The sequence below is a fragment of the Hyperolius riggenbachi genome, chromosome 12 (genome assembly GCF_040937935.1).
Source record: "Hyperolius riggenbachi isolate aHypRig1 chromosome 12, aHypRig1.pri, whole genome shotgun sequence".
NCBI classification, from domain to species: domain Eukaryota; kingdom Metazoa; phylum Chordata; class Amphibia; order Anura; family Hyperoliidae; genus Hyperolius; species Hyperolius riggenbachi.
Window position 1 is genome coordinate 236799233 of NC_090657.1, and position 24050 is coordinate 236823282.

Consider the following 24050-nt stretch of genomic DNA (forward strand, 5'->3'; position numbering starts at 1 on the left):
TTCCGATTCTTGCTAAATAGTACGATATTGGTAAATTTACAGATATTCTACTAGCAGCTATTTTGGGGGCCCAAATTTCCATGTAATATTTTTGCATGTACGCATTTTCACTGCAGTCTACTTGGCTCATGTAACTACGCATAAGATTTTAGGCAGATCACTAAAAAATTTACAATTTAAAATACAAGTAAAAACACACAAATATAGTATATTTCTTCCAGATTAAAATCAGCCATAAATTATTTTTCTCCTATGTTGCTGTCACTTACGGTACATAGTAAAAATCTGACAGAACTGACAGGTTTTGTACTAGTATATCTCTTCATGGGGGATTCTCAGCAGCACTTCCATTATTCTTTATTAAGACACTCCCTGAAAAGGATTTATACAAAGATGATGGCCAGCCTCCCTGCTCGCTGCACACTATTTTGGCAGTTGGAAGGAGCAATTGCTATTCACTAAGTGCTTCTGAAAAGAAAGAAAACCCTGAGAACCCCTGTAAGGAGATGCCCTAGTCCAAAACCTGTCAGATTTCTACTACCTACTGTAAGAGACAGCAACATAGGAGAAAAGTAATTCATGGCTCATTTTACTCTGGAAGAAACATACTTCTTAGTTATATGTGTTACTGTTTACGTGTATTTTAAATTTAATGATGTTTGCGATAGTGGTCTTTTAATCAATTGATAGAAATGGAGGTCCTGTTTCTATCGGAAAGCAGATTGTGTAACCCATTTGCCGCAATCTTTTTACTGGGCAGCTGGCTGTGGTGAGTGGTGACCGCTCCCCAGAGTACAGACGTACCTTACAGGGCGACTCACTGCTCCCCAGAGTACAGACGTACCTTACAGGGCGACTCACTGCTCCCCAGAGTACAGACGTACCTTACAGGGCGACTCACTGCTCCCCAGAGTACAGATGTACCTTACAGGGCGACTCACTGCTCCCCAGAGTACAGACGTACCTTACAGGGCGACTCACTGCTCCCCAGAGTACAGACGTACCTTACAGGGCGACTCACTGCTCCCCAGAGTACAGACGTACCTTACAGGGCGACTCACTGCTCCCCAGAGTACAGACGTACCTTACAGGGCGACTCACTGCTCCCCAGAGTACAGACGTACCTTACAGGGCGACTCACTGCTCCCCAGAGTACAGACGTACCTTACAGGGCGACTCACTGCTCCCCAGAGTACAGACGTACCTTACAGGGCGACTCACTGCTCCCCAGAGTACAGACGTACCTTACAGGGCGACTCACTGCTCCCCAGAGTACAGACGTACCTTACAGGGCGACTCACTGCTCCCCAGAGTACAGACGTACCTTACAGGGCGACTCACTGCTCCCCAGAGTACAGACGTACCTTACAGGGCGACTCACCGCTCCCCAGAGTACAGACGTACCTTACAGGGCGACTCACCGCTCCCCAGAGTACAGACGTACCTTACAGGGCGACTCACCGCTCCCCAGAGTACAGACGTACCTTACAGGGCGACTCACCGCTCCCCAGAGTACAGACGTACCTTACAGGGCGACTCACTGCTCCCCAGAGTACAGACGTACCTTACAGGGCGACTCACTGCTCCCCAGAGTACAGACGTACCTTACAGGGCGACTCACTGCTCCCCAGAGTACAGACGTACCTTACAGGGTGACTCACTGCTCCCCAGAGTACAGACGTACCTTACAGGGCGACTCACTGCTCCCCAGAGTACAGACGTACCTTACAGGGCGACTCACTGCTCCCCAGAGTACAGACGTACCTTACAGGGTGACTCACTGCTCCCCAGAGTACAGACGTACCTTACAGGGCGACTCACTGCTAACCAGAGTACAGACGTACCTTACAGGGCGACTCACTGCTCCCCAGAGTACAGACGTACCTTACAGGGCGACTCACTGCTCCCCAGAGTACAGACGTACCTTACAGGGCGACTCACTTCCCATAACTGTAAGTTGCCATGTCTGGCTGTGGTGACCGCTCCCCAGAGTACAGACGTACCTTACAGGGTGACTCACTGCTCCCCAGAGTACAGACGTACCTTGCAGGGCGACTCACTGCTCCCCAGAGTACAGACGTACCTTACAGGGTGACTCACTGCTCCCCAGAGTACAGACGTACCTTACAGGGCGACTCACTGCTCCCCAGAGTACAGACGTACCTTACAGGGCGACTCACTTCCCATAACTGTAAGTTGCCATGTCTGGCTGTGGTGACCGCTCCCCAGAGTACAGACGTACCTTACAGGGTGACTCACTGCTCCCCAGAGTACAGACGTACCTTACAGGGCGACTCACTTCCCATAACTGTAAGTTTGCCATGTCTGGCTGTGGTGACCGCTCCCCAGAGTGCAGACGTACCTTACAGGGCGACTCACTTCCCATAACTGTAAGTTTGCCATGTCTGTCTGTGGTGACTGCTCCCCAGAGTACAGACGTAACTTACAGGGCGACTCACTTCCCATAACTGTAAGTTTGCCATGTCTGGCTGTGGTGACTGCTCCCCAGAGTACAGACGTACCTTACAGGGCGACTCACTTCCCATAACTGTAAGTTGCCATGTCTGGCTGTGGTGACCGCTCCCCAGAGTACAGACGTACCTTACAGGGTGACTCACTGCTCCCCAGAGTACAGACGTACCTTACAGGGCGACTCACTTCCCATAACTGTAAGTTTGCCATGTCTGGCTGTGGTGACCGCTCCCCAGAGTACAGACGTACCTTACAGGGCGACTCACTGCTCCCCAGAGTACAGACGTACCTTACAGGGCGACTCACCGCTCCCCAGAGTACAGACGTACCTTACAGGGCGACTCACTGCTCCCCAGAGTACAGACGTACCTTACAGGGCGACTCACTGCTCCCCAGAGTACAGACGTACCTTACAGGGCGACTCACTGCTCCCCAGAGTACAGACGTACCTTACAGGGCGACTCACTGCTCCCCAGAGTACAGACGTACCTTACAGGGCGACTCACTGCTCCCCAGAGTACAGACGTACCTTACAGGGCGACTCACTGCTCCCCAGAGTACAGACGTACCTTACAGGGTGACTCACTGCTCCCCAGAGTACAGACGTACCTTACAGGGCGACTCACTGCTCCCCAGAGTACAGACGTACCTTACAGGGTGACTCACTGCTCCCCAGAGTACAGACGTACCTTACAGGGCGACTCATTGCTCCCCAGAGTACAGACGTACCTTACAGGGCGACTCACTTCCCATAACTGTAAGTTGCCATGTCTGGCTGTGGTGACCGCTCCCCAGAGTACAGACGTACCTTACAGGGTGACTCACTGCTCCCCAGAGTACAGACGTACCTTACAGGGCGACTCACTGCTCCCCAGAGTACAGACGTACCTTACAGGGCGACTCACTGCTCCCCAGAGTACAGACGTACCTTACAGGGCGACTCACTGCTCCCCAGAGTACAGACGTACCTTACAGGGCGACTCACTTCCCATAACTGTAAGTTGCCATGTCTGGCTGTGGTGACCGCTCCCCAGAGTACAGACGTACCTTACAGGGTGACTCACTGCTCCCCAGAGTACAGACGTACCTTACAGGGCGACTCACTGCTCCCCAGAGTACAGACGTACCTTACAGGGCGACTCACTGCTCCCCAGAGTACAGACGTACCTTACAGGGTGACTCACTGCTCCCCAGAGTACAGACGTACCTTACAGGGCGACTCACTGCTCCCCAGAGTACAGACGTACCTTACAGGGCGACTCACTTCCCATAACTGTAAGTTGCCATGTCTGGCTGTGGTGACCGCTCCCCAGAGTACAGACGTACCTTACAGGGTGACTCACTGCTCCCCAGAGTACAGACGTACCTTACAGGGCGACTCACTTCCCATAACTGTAAGTTTGCCATGTCTGGCTGTGGTGACCGCTCCCCAGAGTGCAGACGTACCTTACAGGGCGACTCACTTCCCATAACTGTAAGTTTGCCATGTCTGTCTGTGGTGACTGCTCCCCAGAGTATAGACGTAACTTACAGGGCGACTCACTTCCCATAACTGTAAGTTTGCCATGTCTGGCTGTGGTGACTGCTCCCCAGAGTACAGACGTACCTTACAGGGCGACTCACTTCCCATAACTGTAAGTTGCCATGTCTGGCTGTGGTGACCGCTCCCCAGAGTACAGACGTACCTTACAGGGTGACTCACTGCTCCCCAGAGTACAGACGTACCTTACAGGGCGACTCACTTCCCATAACTGTAAGTTTGCCATGTCTGGCTGTGGTGACCGCTCCCCAGAGTACAGACGTACCTTACAGGGCGACTCACTGCTCCCCAGAGTACAGACGTACCTTACAGGGCGACTCACCGCTCCCCAGAGTACAGACGTACCTTACAGGGCGACTCACTGCTCCCCAGAGTACAGACGTACCTTACAGGGCGACTCACTGCTCCCCAGAGTACAGACGTACCTTACAGGGCGACTCACTGCTCCCCAGAGTACAGACGTACCTTACAGGGCGACTCACTGCTCCCCAGAGTACAGACGTACCTTACAGGGCGACTCACTGCTCCCCAGAGTACAGACGTACCTTACAGGGCGACTCACTGCTCCCCAGAGTACAGACGTACCTTACAGGGTGACTCACTGCTCCCCAGAGTACAGACGTACCTTACAGGGCGACTCACTGCTCCCCAGAGTACAGACGTACCTTACAGGGTGACTCACTGCTCCCCAGAGTACAGACGTACCTTACAGGGCGACTCACTGCTCCCCAGAGTACAGACGTACCTTACAGGGCGACTCACTTCCCATAACTGTAAGTTGCCATGTCTGGCTGTGGTGACCGCTCCCCAGAGTACAGACGTACCTTACAGGGTGACTCACTGCTCCCCAGAGTACAGACGTACCTTACAGGGCGACTCACTTCCCATAACTGTAAGTTTGCCATGTCTGGCTGTGGTGACCGCTCCCCAGAGTGCAGACGTACCTTACAGGGCGACTCACTTCCCATAACTGTAAGTTTGCCATGTCTGGCTGTGGTGACTGCTCCCCAGAGTACAGACGTAACTTACAGGGCGACTCACTTCCCATAACTGTAAGTTTGCCATGTCTGGCTGTGGTGACTGCTCCCCAGAGTACAGACGTACCTTACAGGGCGACTCACTTCCCATAACTGTAAGTTGCCATGTCTGGCTGTGGTGACCGCTCCCCAGAGTACAGACGTACCTTACAGGGTGACTCACTGCTCCCCAGAGTACAGACGTACCTTACAGGGCGACTCACTTCCCATAACTGTAAGTTTGCCATGTCTGGCTGTGGTGACCGCTCCCCAGAGTACAGACGTACCTTACAGGGCGACTCACTGCTCCCCAGAGTACAGACGTACCTTACAGGGCGACTCACCGCTCCCCAGAGTACAGACGTACCTTACAGGGCGACTCACTGCTCCCCAGAGTACAGACGTACCTTACAGGGCGACTCACTGCTCCCCAGAGTACAGACGTACCTTACGGGGCGACTCACTGCTCCCCAGAGTACAGACGTACCTTACAGGGCGACTCACTGCTCCCCAGAGTACAGACGTACCTTACAGGGCGACTCACTGCTCCCCAGAGTACAGACGTACCTTACAGGGCGACTCACTGCTCCCCAGAGTACAGACGTACCTTACAGGGCGACTCACTGCTCCCCAGAGTACAGACGTACCTTACAGGGCGACTCACCGCTCCCCAGAGTACAGACGTACCTTACAGGGCGACTCACCGCTCCCCAGAGTACAGACGTACCTTACAGGGCGACTCACCGCTCCCCAGAGTACAGACGTACCTTACAGGGCGACTCACTGCTCCCCAGAGTACAGACATACCTTACAGGGCGACTCACTGCTCCCCAGAGTACAGACGTACCTTACAGGGCGACTCACTGCTCCCCAGAGTACAGACGTACCTTACAGGGTGACTCACTGCTCCCCAGAGTACAGACGTACCTTACAGGGCGACTCACTGCTCCCCAGAGTACAGACGTACCTTACAGGGCGACTCACTGCTCCCCAGAGTACAGACGTACCTTACAGGGTGACTCACTGCTCCCCAGAGTACAGACGTACCTTACAGGGCGACTCACTGCTCCCCAGAGTACAGACGTACCTTACAGGGCGACTCACTGCTCCCCAGAGTACAGACGTACCTTACAGGGCGACTCACTGCTCCCCAGAGTACAGACGTACCTTACAGGGCGACTCACTTCCCATAACTGTAAGTTGCCATGTCTGGCTGTGGTGACCGCTCCCCAGAGTACAGACGTACCTTACAGGGTGACTCACTGCTCCCCAGAGTACAGACGTACCTTACAGGGCGACTCACTGCTCCCCAGAGTACAGACGTACCTTACAGGGCGACTCACTGCTCCCCAGAGTACAGACGTACCTTACAGGGCGACTCACTTCCCATAACTGTAAGTTGCCATGTCTGGCTGTGGTGACCGCTCCCCAGAGTACAGACGTACCTTACAGGGTGACTCACTGCTCCCCAGAGTACAGACGTACCTTACAGGGCGACTCACTTCCCATAACTGTAAGTTTGCCATGTCTGGCTGTGGTGACCGCTCCCCAGAGTGCAGACGTACCTTACAGGGCGACTCACTTCCCATAACTGTAAGTTTGCCATGTCTGTCTGTGGTGACTGCTCCCCAGAGTACAGACGTAACTTACAGGGCGACTCACTTCCCATAACTGTAAGTTTGCCATGTCTGGCTGTGGTGACTGCTCCCCAGAGTACAGACGTACCTTACAGGGCGACTCACTTCCCATAACTGTAAGTTGCCATGTCTGGCTGTGGTGACCGCTCCCCAGAGTACAGACGTACCTTACAGGGTGACTCACTGCTCCCCAGAGTACAGACGTACCTTACAGGGCGACTCACTTCCCATAACTGTAAGTTTGCCATGTCTGGCTGTGGTGACCGCTCCCCAGAGTACAGACGTACCTTACAGGGCGACTCACTGCTCCCCAGAGTACAGACGTACCTTACAGGGCGACTCACCGCTCCCCAGAGTACAGACGTACCTTACAGGGCGACTCACTGCTCCCCAGAGTACAGACGTACCTTACAGGGCGACTCACTGCTCCCCAGAGTACAGACGTACCTTACAGGGCGACTCACTGCTCCCCAGAGTACAGACGTACCTTACAGGGCGACTCACTGCTCCCCAGAGTACAGACGTACCTTACAGGGCGACTCACTGCTCCCCAGAGTACAGACGTACCTTACAGGGCGACTCACTGCTCCCCAGAGTACAGACGTACCTTACAGGGTGACTCACTGCTCCCCAGAGTACAGACGTACCTTACAGGGCGACTCACTGCTCCCCAGAGTACAGACGTACCTTACAGGGTGACTCACTGCTCCCCAGAGTACAGACGTACCTTACAGGGCGACTCACTGCTCCCCAGAGTACAGACGTACCTTACAGGGCGACTCACTTCCCATAACTGTAAGTTGCCATGTCTGGCTGTGGTGACCGCTCCCCAGAGTACAGACGTACCTTACAGGGTGACTCACTGCTCCCCAGAGTACAGACGTACCTTACAGGGCGACTCACTTCCCATAACTGTAAGTTTGCCATGTCTGGCTGTGGTGACCGCTCCCCAGAGTGCAGACGTACCTAACAGGGCGACTCACTTCCCATAACTGTAAGTTTGCCATGTCTGTCTGTGGTGACTGCTCCCCAGAGTACAGACGTAACTTACAGGGCGACTCACTTCCCATAACTGTAAGTTTGCCATGTCTGGCTGTGGTGACTGCTCCCCAGAGTACAGAAGTACCTTACAGGGCGACTCACTTCCCATAACTGTAAGTTGCCATGTCTGGCTGTGGTGACCGCTCCCCAGAGTACAGACGTACCTTACAGGGTGACTCACTGCTCCCCAGAGTACAGACGTACCTTACAGGGCGACTCACTTCCCATAACTGTAAGTTTGCCATGTCTGGCTGTGGTGACCGCTCCCCAGAGTACAGACGTACCTTACAGGGCGACTCACTGCTCCCCAGAGTACAGACGTACCTTACAGGGCGACTCACTGCTCCCCAGAGTACAGACGTACCTTACAGGGCGACTCACTGCTCCCCAGAGTACAGACGTACCTTACAGGGCGACTCACTGCTCCCCAGAGTACAGACGTACCTTACAGGGCGACTCACTGCTCCCCAGAGTACAGACGTACCTTACAGGGCGACTCACTGCTCCCCAGAGTACAGACGTACCTTACAGGGCGACTCACTGCTCCCCAGAGTACAGACGTACCTTACAGGGCGACTCACTGCTCCCCAGAGTACAGACGTACCTTACAGGGCGACTCACTGCTCCCCAGAGTACAGACGTACCTTACAGGGCGACTCACCGCTCCCCAGAGTACAGACGTACCTTACAGGGCGACTCACCGCTCCCCAGAGTACAGACGTACCTTACAGGGCGACTCACCGCTCCCCAGAGTACAGACGTACCTTACAGGGCGACTCACCGCTCCCCAGAGTACAGACGTACCTTACAGGGCGACTCACCGCTCCCCAGAGTACAGACGTACCTTACAGGGCGACTCACCGCTCCCCAGAGTACAGACGTACCTTACAGGGCGACTCACTGCTCCCCAGAGTACAGACGTACCTTACAGGGCGACTCACTGCTCCCCAGAGTACAGACGTACCTTACAGGGCGACTCACTGCTCCCCAGAGTACAGACGTACCTTACAGGGCGACTCACTGCTCCCCAGAGTACAGACGTACCTTACAGGGCGACTCACTGCTCCCCAGAGTACAGACGTAACTTACAGGGCGACTCACTGCTCCCCAGAGTACAGACGTACCTTACAGGGCGACTCACTGCTCCCCAGAGTACAGACGTACCTTACAGGGCGACTCACTGCTCCCCAGAGTACAGACGTACCTTACAGGGTGACTCACTGCTCCCCAGAGTACAGACGTACCTTACAGGGCGACTCACTGCTCCCCAGAGTACAGACGTACCTTACAGGGCGACTCACTGCTCCCCAGAGTACAGACGTACCTTACAGGGTGACTCACTGCTCCCCAGAGTACAGACGTACCTTACAGGGCGACTCACCGCTCCCCAGAGTACAGACGTACCTTACAGGGCGACTCACCGCTCCCCAGAGTACAGACGTACCTTACAGGGCGACTCACTGCTCCCCAGAGTACAGACGTACCTTACAGGGCGACTCACTGCTCCCCAGAGTACAGACGTACCTTACAGGGTGACTCACTGCTCCCCAGAGTACAGACGTACCTTACAGGGCGACTCACTGCTCCCCAGAGTACAGACGTACCTTACAGGGCGACTCACTGCTCCCCAGAGTACAGACGTACCTTACAGGGCGACTCACTGCTCCCCAGAGTACAGACGTACCTTACAGGGCGACTCACTGCTCCCCAGCGTACAGACGTACCTTACAGGGCGACTCACCGCTCCCCAGAGTACAGACGTACCTTACAGGGCGACTCACTGCTCCCCAGAGTACAGACGTACCTTACAGGGCGACTCACTGCTCCCCAGAGTACAGACGTACCTTACAGGGCGACTCACTGCTCCCCAGAGTACAGACGTACCTTACAGGGCGACTCACTGCTCCCCAGAGTACAGACGTACCTTACAGGGTGACTCACTGCTCCCCAGAGTACAGACGTACCTTACAGGGCGACTCACTGCTCCCCAGAGTACAGACGTACCTTACAGGGCGACTCACTGCTCCCCAGAGTACAGACGTACCTTACAGGGTGACTCACTGCTCCCCAGAGTACAGACGTACCTTACAGGGTGACTCACTGCTCCCCAGAGTACAGACGTACCTTACAGGGCGACTCACTGCTCCCCAGAGTACAGACGTACCTTACAGGGTGACTCACTGCTCCCCAGAGTACAGACGTACCTTACAGGGCGACTCACTTCCCATAACTGTAAGCTTGCCATGTCTGGCTGTGGTGACCGCTCCCCAGAGTACAGACGTACCTTACAGGGTGACTCACTGCTCCCCAGAGTACAGACGTACCTTACAGGGCGACTCACTTCCCATAACTGTAAGCTTGCCATGTCTGGCTGTGGTGACCGCTCCCCAGAGTACAGACGTACCTTACAGGGCGACTCACTGCTCCCCAGAGTACAGACGTACCTTACAGGGCGACTCACTGCTCCCCAGAGTACAGACGTACCTTACAGGGCGACTCACCGCTCCCCAGAGTACAGACGTACCTTACAGGGCGACTCACTGCTCCCCAGAGTACAGACGTACCTTACAGGGCGACTCACTGCTCCCCAGAGTACAGACGTACCTTACAGGGCGACTCACTGCTCCCCAGAGTACAGACGTACCTTACAGGGCGACTCACTGCTCCCAAGAGTACAGACGTACCTTACAGGGCGACTCACTGCTCCCCAGAGTACAGACGTACCTTACAGGGCGACTCACCGCTCCCCAGAGTACAGACGTACCTTACAGGGCGACTCACTGCTCCCCAGAGTACAGACGTACCTTACAGGGTGACTCACTGCTCCCCAGAGTACAGACGTACCTTACAGGGCGACTCACTGCTCCCCAGAGTACAGACGTACCTTACAGGGCGACTCACTGCTCCCCAGAGTACAGACGTACCTTACAGGGCGACTCACTGCTCCTCAGAGTACAGACGTACCTTACAGGGCGACTCACCGCTCCCCAGAGTACAGACGTACCTTACAGGGCGACTCACTGCTCCCCAGAGTACAGACGTACCTTACAGGGCGACTCACCGCTCCCCAGAGTACAGACGTACCTTACAGGGCGACTCACCGCTCCCCAGAGTACAGACGTACCTTACAGGGCGACTCACCGCTCCCCAGAGTACAGACGTACCTTACAGGGCGACTCACCGCTCCCCAGAGTACAGACGTACCTTACAGGGCGACTCACCGCTCCCCAGAGTACAGACGTACCTTACAGGGCGACTCACTGCTCCCCAGAGTACAGACGTACCTTACAGGGCGACTCACTGCTCCCCAGAGTACAGACGTACCTTACAGGGTGACTCACTGCTCCCCAGAGTACAGACGTACCTTACAGGGCGACTCACTGCTCCCCAGAGTACAGACGTACCTTACAGGGCGACTCACTGCTCCCCAGAGTACAGACGTACCTTACAGGGCGACTCACCGCTCCCCAGAGTACAGACGTACCTTACAGGGCGACTCACTGCTCCCCAGAGTACAGACGTACCTTACAGGGTGACTCACTGCTCCCCAGAGTACAGACGTACCTTACAGGGCGACTCACTGCTCCCCAGAGTACAGACGTACCTTACAGGGCGACTCACTTCCCATAACTGTAAGTTTGCCATGTCTGGCTGTGGGGACTGCTCCCCAGAGTGCAGACGTACCTTACAGGGAGACTCACTTCCCATAACTGTAAGTTTGCCATGTCTGGCTGTGGTGACCGCTCCCCAGAGTACAGACGTACCTTACAGGGCGACTCACTTCCCATAACTGTAAGTTGCCATGTCTGGCTGTGGTGACCGCTCCCCAGAGTACAGTCCAATGAGAAATGACCAGCACCGGCTGTTTCTTTAAGAAAGCAGGATTTTATTCACTCCAAGTATGAATAAACGTAGCTCCAGACATCCAAAGATATTCAAGATGTACTTATAGCTCTAATATAAAAGCTCTTAGATGCATGCAGATAAGGAGGGTCCTACATGGCAGTAGAAGAGGCCCCCACTGCAGCCAGGTCCGCCCACACAACGGACGCCGTTTCGAACGGACACACCGTTCTTTGTCAAGTGAATAGCATACCAAACTATCCCAGAGAACACCCAATTTATACTCCTCCCCCTCACCTATCTCCCAATCACCGAACTGGTGGACCTGATGGGGAACTGTAGGCTATCCCCACACACAGCATGACATACCTGAGCGGGCAAGGTATAGTATCCGTCTCACACGTCCTGTCTATGCGAGCGGTGTACATCACCGCTCAGCACAGACTTCCGGCTCCGTCCTTCCCTCCTACGTCATCTCATCCACTGGCGCAGATGTACCGCGTCAATGGATACAGAATGCGTACCAGCGCCGTTTCCGCGTTTGGCGCCATCTAGTGATCAAAAAGGATACTGTTTAACAGAAAAAAATTCCTTTAACAACAGCATCATATGTGCTTATCATAGGCTGTCATCTGGGTACATAGTTATAAATCCATATATCAAACCAGATATTTAGACAGTCAATTTAGACACAATATAGGGAGGAGAAGGAAAGAAAAAATCACACTTGCCCAAACTTGTTGCATACTCGTGGGGAAACTCCCACAGTTCCACCTATAAATAGGAAAAAAGAAGAAGAAAAAATTATTAAAAGGAGGAAGAAATTGCTATATGACAATAATTTATTTGGTAAAAAATGGCAGACATGGCTACAGATGGGATAGCATCTCCCTCAACCACACATCCCTCCAAGGAAAAATATTTATAGAATAGGGAAAAGGTCGTATTCCCTATTTAACCCTTTTGGTTGCATTGTCTCCAGATGCCTGATCCACCAAGCCTCCGCCTTAAGCAATAACTTAACCCTATCTCCACCCCTTCTAGGGCGATGAATCTGTTGCAGAACCTGAAATTTCAGTGTAGATACCCCATGTGATCTTTCTGTGAAATGTGCAGACACCGCCTGCTCCATTTTCCTTCCTCTAATTGCCGACTTATGGGCTGAGATCCTGTCCTTTATCCTCTGAGTGGTCTGACCCACATATAACAGCCCACAAGGGCATTTTATACAATACACTACATATCTTGAATTACAATCAAAAAAATCTTTCAGAGGGAATCTCTTACCACTCAGAGGATGCAAGACAGAATCCCCACCCTGGACATGACCACATTGAACACAGTCTCTGCATGGAAAAGTCCCCCGTCTAACTCTTCCTAAGGTTTTATCCCTAGGTGGACCTATATCAGATCTTACTAATTTATCCCTTAATGAGGGTGCTCTTTTGAAAGAAAACAGGGGGGGATCTCTAAATTCAGGGACTCTTGGTAGACCTTCTCTTAAGATAGGCCACCTCTGTTGTATAATCCTTTTGATGTGGTTAGATACTGTATTGAACCTAGAAACAAATGGGACCCTACCTGTTGTATTTTTCTTTACCCTATCTTTCTGACTTCTTTTTTTAGTTTTTAATACTCCCTCCGGGTATCCCCTCCTCCTGAACCTATCCCTCAATTCCTCCACCCGTGCTTCACAGGTAGTAGAAGCTGATACAATTCTCTCCACTCTCAATATCTGAGACCTTGGAATCGCACTTTTTAAAGATAAGGGGTGGAAAGAATCAAAGTGCAAGATAGAATTCCTATCTGTGGGCTTTCTAAAAAGGTCAGTCTGGAATGCACCATCCTCCCATCTAACCCTCACATCAAGAAAATCTATATACTCATAACTACAATGCGAAGTCAATTTAATTATCGGGTACCTGGAGTGTAGGTCCGAGATGAGGGCATCTAGGCTCGAACGTGGCCCCCCCCATAACAGGAATATATCGTCAATATATCTTACCCACATCTTTGTATAATTCTGAAAAAGTGGATGTGTGTATACGAAGGCTTCCTCATACGCCTCCATAAAAAGATTAGCATAACAGGGGGCCACGTTCGAGCCCATCGCCGTCCCACGGACCTGTTCAAAGAAAACATCCTCAAAAAGGAAATAATTTTTAGTTAGGACAATCTGTAGTAGAGACATCAAAAATTTACATTGACAATCATCATAATCAGAACGAGTCTGGAGGATATGTTGTATTACCTCCATCCCCTCCTGATGGGGGATAGAGGTATACAAACTTTCTACATCCATAGTTACCATCAATGGATTACTATCCAAAGATGATTGTTCCTTCAATAAATCCAAGAACATTCCTGTATCTCTTACATATGAGGTTTGAAATGGGAGATAAGGCTGAAGGACAGTATCCAGAAAAATGGCCAAAGGAGATAGGACAGAATCCACCCCGGAGACTATTGGTCTACCGGGGGGATTATATAAATCCTTATGAATTTTTGGTAATATATAAAACACTGGTGTTATAGGATATTTTTTAATCAAAAATTTGGCCAACATTTCATCAATAATGCCCTTGTTTAGGGCCTCCTGTACTATCTTCTCTATACTCCGTTCAATGGATTGTAGGGGATCCCCTTTCAAGGGTAAGTAAGTTGAAATATCCTCCAATAGATGTTGAATACTATTGATATAAAATGATCGATCCATGATGACCAATGCGCCCCCCTTGTCCGCCGATTTGATAGTTATCTCATCGGCGGACTGTAGGGAACAAAGGGCCAATCTCTCCGCTTTAGATAGATTGTTCCGATATCCATGTCGTTTTCCTTGGTTTAATTCACACTCCAGTTTCTGGACATCTTCCTTCACCTGAACAATGAAATTCTCAATGGTTGGATTAGAGGGAGGGGTAAAGTCACTCCTATTTCTAAGATTAAAGTCACTTAGCGATAATGAGTGAGAGGGCTCAATAGGAGCAGGATTTTCTCGTGATGGAAGTTGAGCAAAGAAGCTTTTTAATCTGATGTTCCGAAAGAATCTCGTAAGATCTATATCCAATTCAAAGAAGTCAGGCATATATGTAGGGCAAAAGGAGAGTCCCTTTTTAAGAACCATCTCCTCTTCCACTGTCAGAACTCGAGAAGAGATGTTCACCACCAGATTATCAACTACTTGTTCTTGACTGTACTGCGCAGACTCATTCCCTGTGGGGGGTCTTTTATGTTTACGTCCACCCCTCCTTGGTTTCCTCCTTCTGATGTATCGCTCTGCGAGGAGTCTGTTGTCGTTGGTAAAAAATCGTCAGATGAGCCAGAGTTAGGTTTATCTTTAGGTTTACGTGGCTTCCGTGGTTTTGATGGATGAGGTATAGGTTTTGGACGCCTTGGTTCTCCAGGGCCCTTCTTTTGCCACTTGTATACGTAGCCATCTTTATAATCCGACTCATCCCTCAAAAATTTCGATCTTTTTGTTTCCTCTATAGACGATCGATGTTTTTCCAGGATTTCTTTTCTCTTTACTTCAAACAACTTAAAATTCTCTTCAGACACCACAGATTTCATCTCATCTTCCAAAGTTTGAATCTGTTGGTCCAACTTGGGCAATTCCAGCTTGATACGTCTTATAGTATGTATCATCACATCAAAGCTGGCTTTATTCCAAATCTTTTCAATAATGGAAGTGAAGGAGGTATCCCCAGAGAATAGGGTAGGCGGTACATTAGATCTTCCTCCTCTTGGGATGCGGCGAACCCTATAATACTCTGCTAGCGTCCTAGCATGGAGGTCCAGTGCTATCCGGTTCTTCTGCACCCGAATTATGGAACGTTCTATTAATTTAGGGTCCTTTTTGGAAAGAAATGTGGTATCTGCCAGATAGTCCCCAACCACTGCTGCAGCATCTTCTTCTGTATAGGCAAACGTGTCGCCATAAAGCTCCACAGTAGGGTGCTCGTCCAAATGCCTTTCCATCTCAATCTTCTCAGACAGCACACCAAAACCGCCCGTAAGCCGTGCAAGGTCTAGTCAGTGCGGCTGACACCAACTTAATACAGTCCAATGAGAAATGACCAGCACCGGCTGTTTCTTTAAGAAAGCAGGATTTTATTCACTCCAAGTATGAATAAACGTAGCTCCAGACATCCAAAGATATTCAAGATGTACTTATAGCTCTAATATAAAAGCTCTTAGATGCATGCAGATAAGGAGGGTCCTACATGGCAGTAGAAGAGGCCCCCACTGCAGCCAGGTCCGCCCACACAACGGACGCCGTTTCGAACGGACACACCGTTCTTTGTCAAGTGAATAGCATACCAAACTATCCCAGAGAACACCCAATTTATACTCCTCCCCCTCACCTATCTCCCAATCACCGAACTGGTGGACCTGATGGGGAACTGTAGGCTATCCCCACACACAGCATGACATACCTGAGCGGGCAAGGTATAGTATCCGTCTCACACGTCATGTCTATGCGAGCGGTGTACATCACCGCTCAGCACAGACTTCCGGCTCCGTCCTTCCCTCCTACGTCATCTCATCCACTGGCGCAGATGTACCGCGTCAATGGATACAGAATGCGTACCAGCGCCGTTTCCGCGTTTGGCGCCATCTAGTGATCAAAAAGGATACTGTTTAACAGAAAAAAATTCCTTTAACAACAGCATCATATGTGCTTATCATAGGCTGTCATCTGGGTACATAGTTATAAATCCATATATCAAACCAGATATTTAGACAGTCAATTTAGACACAATATAGGGAGGAGAAGGAAAGAAAAAATCACACTTGCCCAAACTTGTTGCATACTCGTGGGGAAACTCCCACAGTTCCACCTATAAATAGGAAAAAAGAAGAAGAAAAAATTATTAAAAGGAGGAAGAAATTGCTATATGACAATAATTTATTTGGTAAAAAATGGCAGACATGGCTACAGATGGGATAGCATCTCCCTCAACCACACATCCCTCCAAGGAAAAATATTTATAGAATAGGGAAAAGGTCGTATTCCCTATTTAACCCTTTTGGTTGCATTGTCTCCAGATGCCTGATCCACCAAGCCTCCGCCTTAAGCAATAACTTAACCCTATCTCCACCCCTTCTAGGGCGATGAATCTGTTGCAGAACCTGAAATTTCAGTGTAGATACCCCATGTGATCTTTCTGTGAAATGTGCAGGCGGTGTCTGCACATTTCACAGAAAGATCACATGGGGTATCTACACTGAAATTTCAGGTTCTGCAACAGATTCATCGCCCTAGAAGGGGTGGAGATAGGGTTAAGTTATTGCTTAAGGCGGAGGCTTGGTGGATCAGGCATCTGGAGACAATGCAACCAAAAGGGTTAAATAGGGAATACGACCTTTTCCCTATTCTATAAATATTTTTCCTTGGAGGGATGTGTGGTTGAGGGAGATGCTATCCCATCTGTAGCCATGTCTGCCATTTTTTACCAAATAAATTATTGTCATATAGCAATTTCTTCCTCCTTTTAATAATTTTTTCTTCTTCTTTTTTCCTATTTATAGGTGGAACTGTGGGAGTTTCCCCACGAGTATGCAACAAGTTTGGGCAAGTGTGATTTTTTCTTTCCTTCTCCTCCCTATATTGTGTCTAAATTGACTGTCTAAATATCTGGTTTGATATATGGATTTATAACTATGTACCCAGATGACAGCCTATGATAAGCACATATGATGCTGTTGTTAAAGGAATTTTTTTCTGTTAAACAGTATCCTTTTTGATCACTAGATGGCGCCAAACGCGGAAACGGCGCTGGTACGCATTCTGTATCCATTGACGCGGTACATCTGCGCCAGTGGATGAGATGACGTAGGAGGGAAGGACGGAGCCGGAAGTCTGTGCTGAGCGGTGATGTACACCGCTCGCATAGACATGACGTGTGAGACGGATACTATACCTTGCCCGCTCAGGTATGTCATGCTGTGTGTGGGGATAGCCTACAGTTCCCCATCAGGTCCACCAGTTCGGTGATTGGGAGATAGGTGAGGGGGAGGAGTATAAATTGGGTGTTCTCTGGGATAGTTTGGTATGCTATTCACTTGACAAAGAACGGTGTGTCCGTTCGAAACGGCGTCCGTTGTGTGGGCGGACCTGGCTGCAGTGGGGGCCTCTTCTACTGCCATGTAGGACCCTCCTTATCTGCATGCATCTAAGAGCTTTTATATTAGAGCTATAAGTACATCTTGAATATCTTTGGATGTCTGGAGCTACGTTTATTCATACTTGGAGTGAATAAAATCCTGCTTTCTTAAAGAAACAGCCGGTGCTGGTCATTTCTCATTGGACTGTATTAAGTTGGTGTCAGCCGCACTGACTAGACCTTGCACGGCTTACGGGCGGTTTTGGTGTGCTGTCTGAGAAGATTGAGATGGAAAGGCATTTGGACGAGCACCCTACTGTGGAGCTTTATGGCGACACGTTTGCCTATACAGAAGAAGATGCTGCAGCAGTGGTTGGGGACTATCTGGCAGATACCACATTTCTTTCCAAAAAGGACCCTAAATTAATAGAACGTTCCATAATTCGGGTGCAGAAGAACCGGATAGCACTGGACCTCCATGCTAGGACGCTAGCAGAGTATTATAGGGTTCGCCGCATCCCAAGAGGAGGAAGATCTAATGTACCGCCTACCCTATTCTCTGGGGATACCTCCTTCACTTCCATTATTGAAAAGATTTGGAATAAAGCCAGCTTTGATGTGATGATACATACTATAAGACGTATCAAGCTGGAATTGCCCAAGTTGGACCAACAGATTCAAACTTTGGAAGATGAGATGAAATCTGTGGTGTCTGAAGAGAATTTTAAGTTGTTTGAAGTAAAGAGAAAAGAAATCCTGGAAAAACATCGATCGTCTATAGAGGAAACAAAAAGATCGAAATTTTTGAGGGATGAGTCGGATTATAAAGATGGCTACGTATACAAGTGGCAAAAGAAGGGCCCTGGAGAACCAAGGCGTCCAAAACCTATACCTCATCCATCAAAACCACGGAAGCCACGTAAACCTAAAGATAAACCTAACTCTGGCTCATCTGACGATTTTTTACCAACGACAACAGACTCCTCGCAGAGCGATACATCAGAAGGAGGAAACCAAGGAGGGGTGGACGTAAACATAAAAGACCCCCCACAGGGAATGAGTCTGCGCAGTACAGTCAAGAACAAGTAGTTGATAATCTGGTGGTGAACATCTCTTCTCGAGTTCTGACAGTGGAAGAGGAGATGGTTCTTAAAAAGGGACTCTCCTTTTGCCCTACATATATGCCTGACTTCTTTGAATTGGATATAGATCTTACGAGATTCTTTCGGAACATCAGATTAAAAAGCTTCTTTGCTCAACTTCCATCACGAGAAAATCCTGCTCCTATTGAGCCCTCTCACTCATTATCGCTAAGTGACTTTAATCTTAGAAATAGGAGTGACTTTACCCCTCCCTCTAATCCAACCATTGAGAATTTCATTGTTCAGGTGAAGGAAGATGTCCAGAAACTGGAGTGTGAATTAAACCAAGGAAAACGACATGGATATCGGAACAATCTATCTAAAGCGGAGAGATTGGCCCTTTGTTCCCTACAGTCCGCCGATGAGATAACTATCAAATCGGCGGACAAGGGGGGCGCATTGGTCATCATGGATCGATCATTTTATATCAATAGTATTCAACATCTATTGGAGGATATTTCAACTTACTTACCCTTGAAAGGGGATCCCCTACAATCCATTGAACGGAGTATAGAGAAGATAGTACAGGAGGCCCTAAACAAGGGCATTATTGATGAAATGTTGGCCAAATTTTTGATTAAAAAATATCCTATAACACCAGTGTTTTATATATTACCAAAAATTCATAAGGATTTATATAATCCCCCCGGTAGACCAATAGTCTCCGGGGTGGATTCTGTCCTATCTCCTTTGGCCATTTTTCTGGATACTGTCCTTCAGCCTTATCTCCCATTTCAAACCTCATATGTAAGAGATACAGGAATGTTCTTGGATTTATTGAAGGAACAATCATCTTTGGATAGTAATCCATTGATGGTAACTATGGATGTAGAAAGTTTGTATACCTCTATCCCCCATCAGGAGGGGATGGAGGTAATACAACATATCCTCCAGACTCGTTCTGATTATGATGATTGTCAATGTAAATTTTTGATGTCTCTACTACAGATTGTCCTAACTAAAAATTATTTCCTTTTTGAGGATGTTTTCTTTGAACAGGTCCGTGGGACGGCGATGGGCTCGAACGTGGCCCCCTGTTATGCTAATCTTTTTATGGAGGCGTATGAGGAAGCCTTCGTATACACACATCCACTTTTTCAGAATTATACAAAGATGTGGGTAAGATATATTGACGATATATTCCTGTTATGGGGGGGGGCCACGTTCGAGCCTAGATGCCCTCATCTCGGACCTACACTCCAGGTACCCGATAATTAAATTGACTTCGCATTGTAGTTATGAGTATATAGATTTTCTTGATGTGAGGGTTAGATGGGAGGATGGTGCATTCCAGACTGACCTTTTTAGAAAGCCCACAGATAGGAATTCTATCTTGCACTTTGATTCTTTCCACCCCTTATCTTTAAAAAGTGCGATTCCAAGGTCTCAGATATTGAGAGTGGAGAGAATTGTATCAGCTTCTACTACCTGTGAAGCACGGGTGGAGGAATTGAGGGATAGGTTCAGGAGGAGGGGATACCCGGAGGGAGTATTAAAAACTAAAAAAAGAAGTCAGAAAGATAGGGTAAAGAAAAATACAACAGGTAGGGTCCCATTTGTTTCTAGGTTCAATACAGTATCTAACCACATCAAAAGGATTATACAACAGAGGTGGCCTATCTTAAGAGAAGGTCTACCAAGAGTCCCTGAATTTAGAGATCCCCCCCCTGTTTTCTTTCAAAAGAGCACCCTCATTAAGGGATAAATTAGTAAGATCTGATATAGGTCCACCTAGGGATAAAACCTTAGGAAGAGTTAGACGGGGGACTTTTCCATGCAGAGACTGTGTTCAATGTGGTCATGTCCAGGGTGGGGATTCTGTCTTGCATCCTCTGAGTGGTAAGAGATTCCCTCTGAAAGATTTTTTTGATTGTAATTCAAGATATGTAGTGTATTGTATAAAATGCCCTTGTGGGCTGTTATATGTGGGTCAGACCACTCAGAGGATAAAGGACAGGATCTCAGCCCATAAGTCGGCAATTAGAGGAAGGAAAATGGAGCAGGCGGTGTCTGCACATTTCACAGAAAGATCACATGGGGTATCTACACTGAAATTTCAGGTTCTGCAACAGATTCATCGCCCTAGAAGGGGTGGAGATAGGGTTAAGTTATTGCTTAAGGCGGAGGCTTGGTGGATCAGGCATCTGGAGACAATGCAACCAAAAGGGTTAAATAGGGAATACGACCTTTTCCCTATTCTATAAATATTTTTCCTTGGAGGGATGTGTGGTTGAGGGAGATGCTATCCCATCTGTAGCCATGTCTGCCATTTTTTACCAAATAAATTATTGTCATATAGCAATTTCTTCCTCCTTTTAATAATTTTTTCTTCTTCTTTTTTCCTATTTATAGGTGGAACTGTGGGAGTTTCCCCACGAGTATGCAACAAGTTTGGGCAAGTGTGATTTTTTCTTTCCTTCTCCTCCCTATATTGTGTCTAAATTGACTGTCTAAATATCTGGTTTGATATATGGATTTATAACTATGTACCCAGATGACAGCCTATGATAAGCACATATGATGCTGTTGTTAAAGGAATTTTTTTCTGTTAAACAGTATCCTTTTTGATCACTAGATGGCGCCAAACGCGGAAACGGCGCTGGTACGCATTCTGTATCCATTGACGCGGTACATCTGCGCCAGTGGATGAGATGACGTAGGAGGGAAGGACGGAGCCGGAAGTCTGTGCTGAGCGGTGATGTACACCGCTCGCATAGACATGACGTGTGAGACGGATACTATACCTTGCCCGCTCAGGTATGTCATGCTGTGTGTGGGGATAGCCTACAGTTCCCCATCAGGTCCACCAGTTCGGTGATTGGGAGATAGGTGAGGGGGAGGAGTATAAATTGGGTGTTCTCTGGGATAGTTTGGTATGCTATTCACTTGACAAAGAACGGTGTGTCCGTTCGAAACGGCGTCCGTTGTGTGGGCGGACCTGGCTGCAGTGGGGGCCTCTTCTACTGCCATGTAGGACCCTCCTTATCTGCATGCATCTAAGAGCTTTTATATTAGAGCTATAAGTACATCTTGAATATCTTTGGATGTCTGGAGCTACGTTTATTCATACTTGGAGTGAATAAAATCCTGCTTTCTTAAAGAAACAGCCGGTGCTGGTCATTTCTCATTGGACTGTATTAAGTTGGTGTCAGCCGCACTGACTAGACCTTGCACGGCTTACGGGCGGTTTTGGTGTGCTGTCTGAGAAGATTGAGCTCCCCAGAGTACAGACGTACCTTACAGGGCGACTCACTGCTCCCCAGAGTACAGACGTACCTTACAGGGTGACTCACTGCTCCCCAGAGTACAGACGTACCTTACAGGGTGACTCACTGCTCCCCAGAGTACAGACGTACCTTACAGGGCGACTCACTTCCCATAACTGTAAGTTTGCCATGTCTGGCTGTGGTGACCGCTCCCCAGAGTGCAGACGTACCTTACAGGGCGACTCACTTCCCATAACTGTAAGTTTGCCACGTCTGGCTGATATATACAAAGCTTCATATCTGAGTCTATCATCAGCTGCTTGTATTTCAGCCACATCTCAGGAGAGACGACAGCTCGAAGACAAATTAGAGCTTTGTAACATTAGCAAATTGCCGTCATTATCCAGAGTGCCCCGAGCTCGCCGTGTCAGCTCCAGTTCGGCTTCGTCAGTTGAAGTGATAATCGTCTTGTTTTATGAAAACAGGAAGGAGCTTCGGATCTTGTGCAGGTTTTGGTGGAGATTTTTGGTTGTCTGGCAGAGAGCGGAGATGTGGATTCTAGGCATCGTAATCATTCTGTGGTGCAACCAATTATATCATAGCTAAATATTTCCCTTGCCTCCCCTTGGGGCCCTGGGGGCCCATCTCACAAGGGTCATAAAACAAGTGTGGCCATCATGATCGTCACACCCATAACAGGTGCAGCCACAAAATACCTGATCTGAAGTATAGTCCCCTGTATGGGAGGAAGGGAAAGTTACTGGCTCCCCTCTAGTTTCGCCCCGCTCAGTAAACAGAGGTGGGCAGTGAGTAGCTGATCTTTTCAACATGCACATTTAATGCAGCTCAGAATTCTGCTAATCACAATCCTTACAGAGACTCTGTAACAAAATGTTGAGCCTTATTTCTTCTATCCTATATGTTCCTATACTTGTTCTAATCTGCTCGGTCTTACTGCAGCCTTTCCTATTTGCACAGTGGCTGTATTATCTCTGTTATATGATCTAATCTTCCCTCCTCTGTCGGCTCTGTCGGGCTCAGGCAGTCAGGCTGGAATGTGCTGTGCTGCTTGTGATTGGATAGAAGCTATACACACCCTCTCCAGGCCCCCTGCAGGCTCTGTATGACTCACACACTGAGCTACTCTCAGCCTATCACTTGCTGTGTCTTTTGTTTGTAAACACTGCATACAAATGTCAATTACAAGCCAGGATTGCAGCAGGGAGTGGCAGAAACAGCACAGAGGGGCCCAGGAGAACATAAGGAATAGAATGGTATGCTTTTTATTGTAAGAATTTTACAGTACAGATTCTCTTTAAGAGGTTCCAATTCCAACTTGCCTGTCATTTGCATGAAAGACGGAAATATTAGCACTTCAATGGCCATCTCTATTCCACAGAATATCTACTGACCCAAACAGGGATGAGCTCTGAACAGGCTGATTCATAAATCTCCTTTGGAGGCCTTGCCAATCCATTAGGAAGACCCCACGGTGTATTAGGCTAGGTTCCCACCACAATGCATGCACAACGGTCAGTTCACAGAGCACCCTAAGCCGATATGCTGTACCTCGTCACGTGTCCATCGCCATGTTCCAGCTACTCACCACTGTGCATCTCTTCCACTGCCACTGCCACTGTTCGGGACCTGCACTGCTGTTCCCATACTGCTCGACTCCACTGCCCTGGACACTTAGCCGGTACATAGATTGAAGTCCCATCAGAAGCAAGCTCAAATTGGATTGCAGTGAGAATCCTACCTAGCAGCAGGGAGTAATTTGATTGGTCCATCACTCGGTGAACCAATGAGAATCCTTCCTGTCTATAAGCAGGGTTCTCATCCTTTATTTGCAATCCAATGAGAACCTGTTTCTTCTGGGACTCTGATTTTATACCGGTCAAGTGTCCTGTACAGCCGAGCTGAGCAATGTGGCAGCAGCGGCAAAGGACCAGGACTATAGGGTGATTTTAAAAATGCATTTTCTGAATATTAGATTTGCTAATTGGGTAATTTGTTCATGTTTGAGTATCATGAGAATTATTATCC

At 49.1% G+C, this 24050-nt stretch overlaps 2 protein-coding genes across 4 annotated transcripts in view; one reads left to right on the top strand and one right to left on the bottom strand.

Moving 5' to 3' along the window:
• The window catches only part of COX10 (cytochrome c oxidase assembly factor heme A:farnesyltransferase COX10), a 1230266-nt gene that overhangs the window by 783142 nt on the left and 423074 nt on the right, over window positions 1-24050 (bottom strand). The window lies entirely within an intron of this gene.
• The window catches only part of LOC137541843 (heparan sulfate glucosamine 3-O-sulfotransferase 3A1-like), a 218185-nt gene that overhangs the window by 193372 nt on the left and 763 nt on the right, over window positions 1-24050 (top strand). The gene's annotated exons all lie outside the window — the stretch shown is intronic.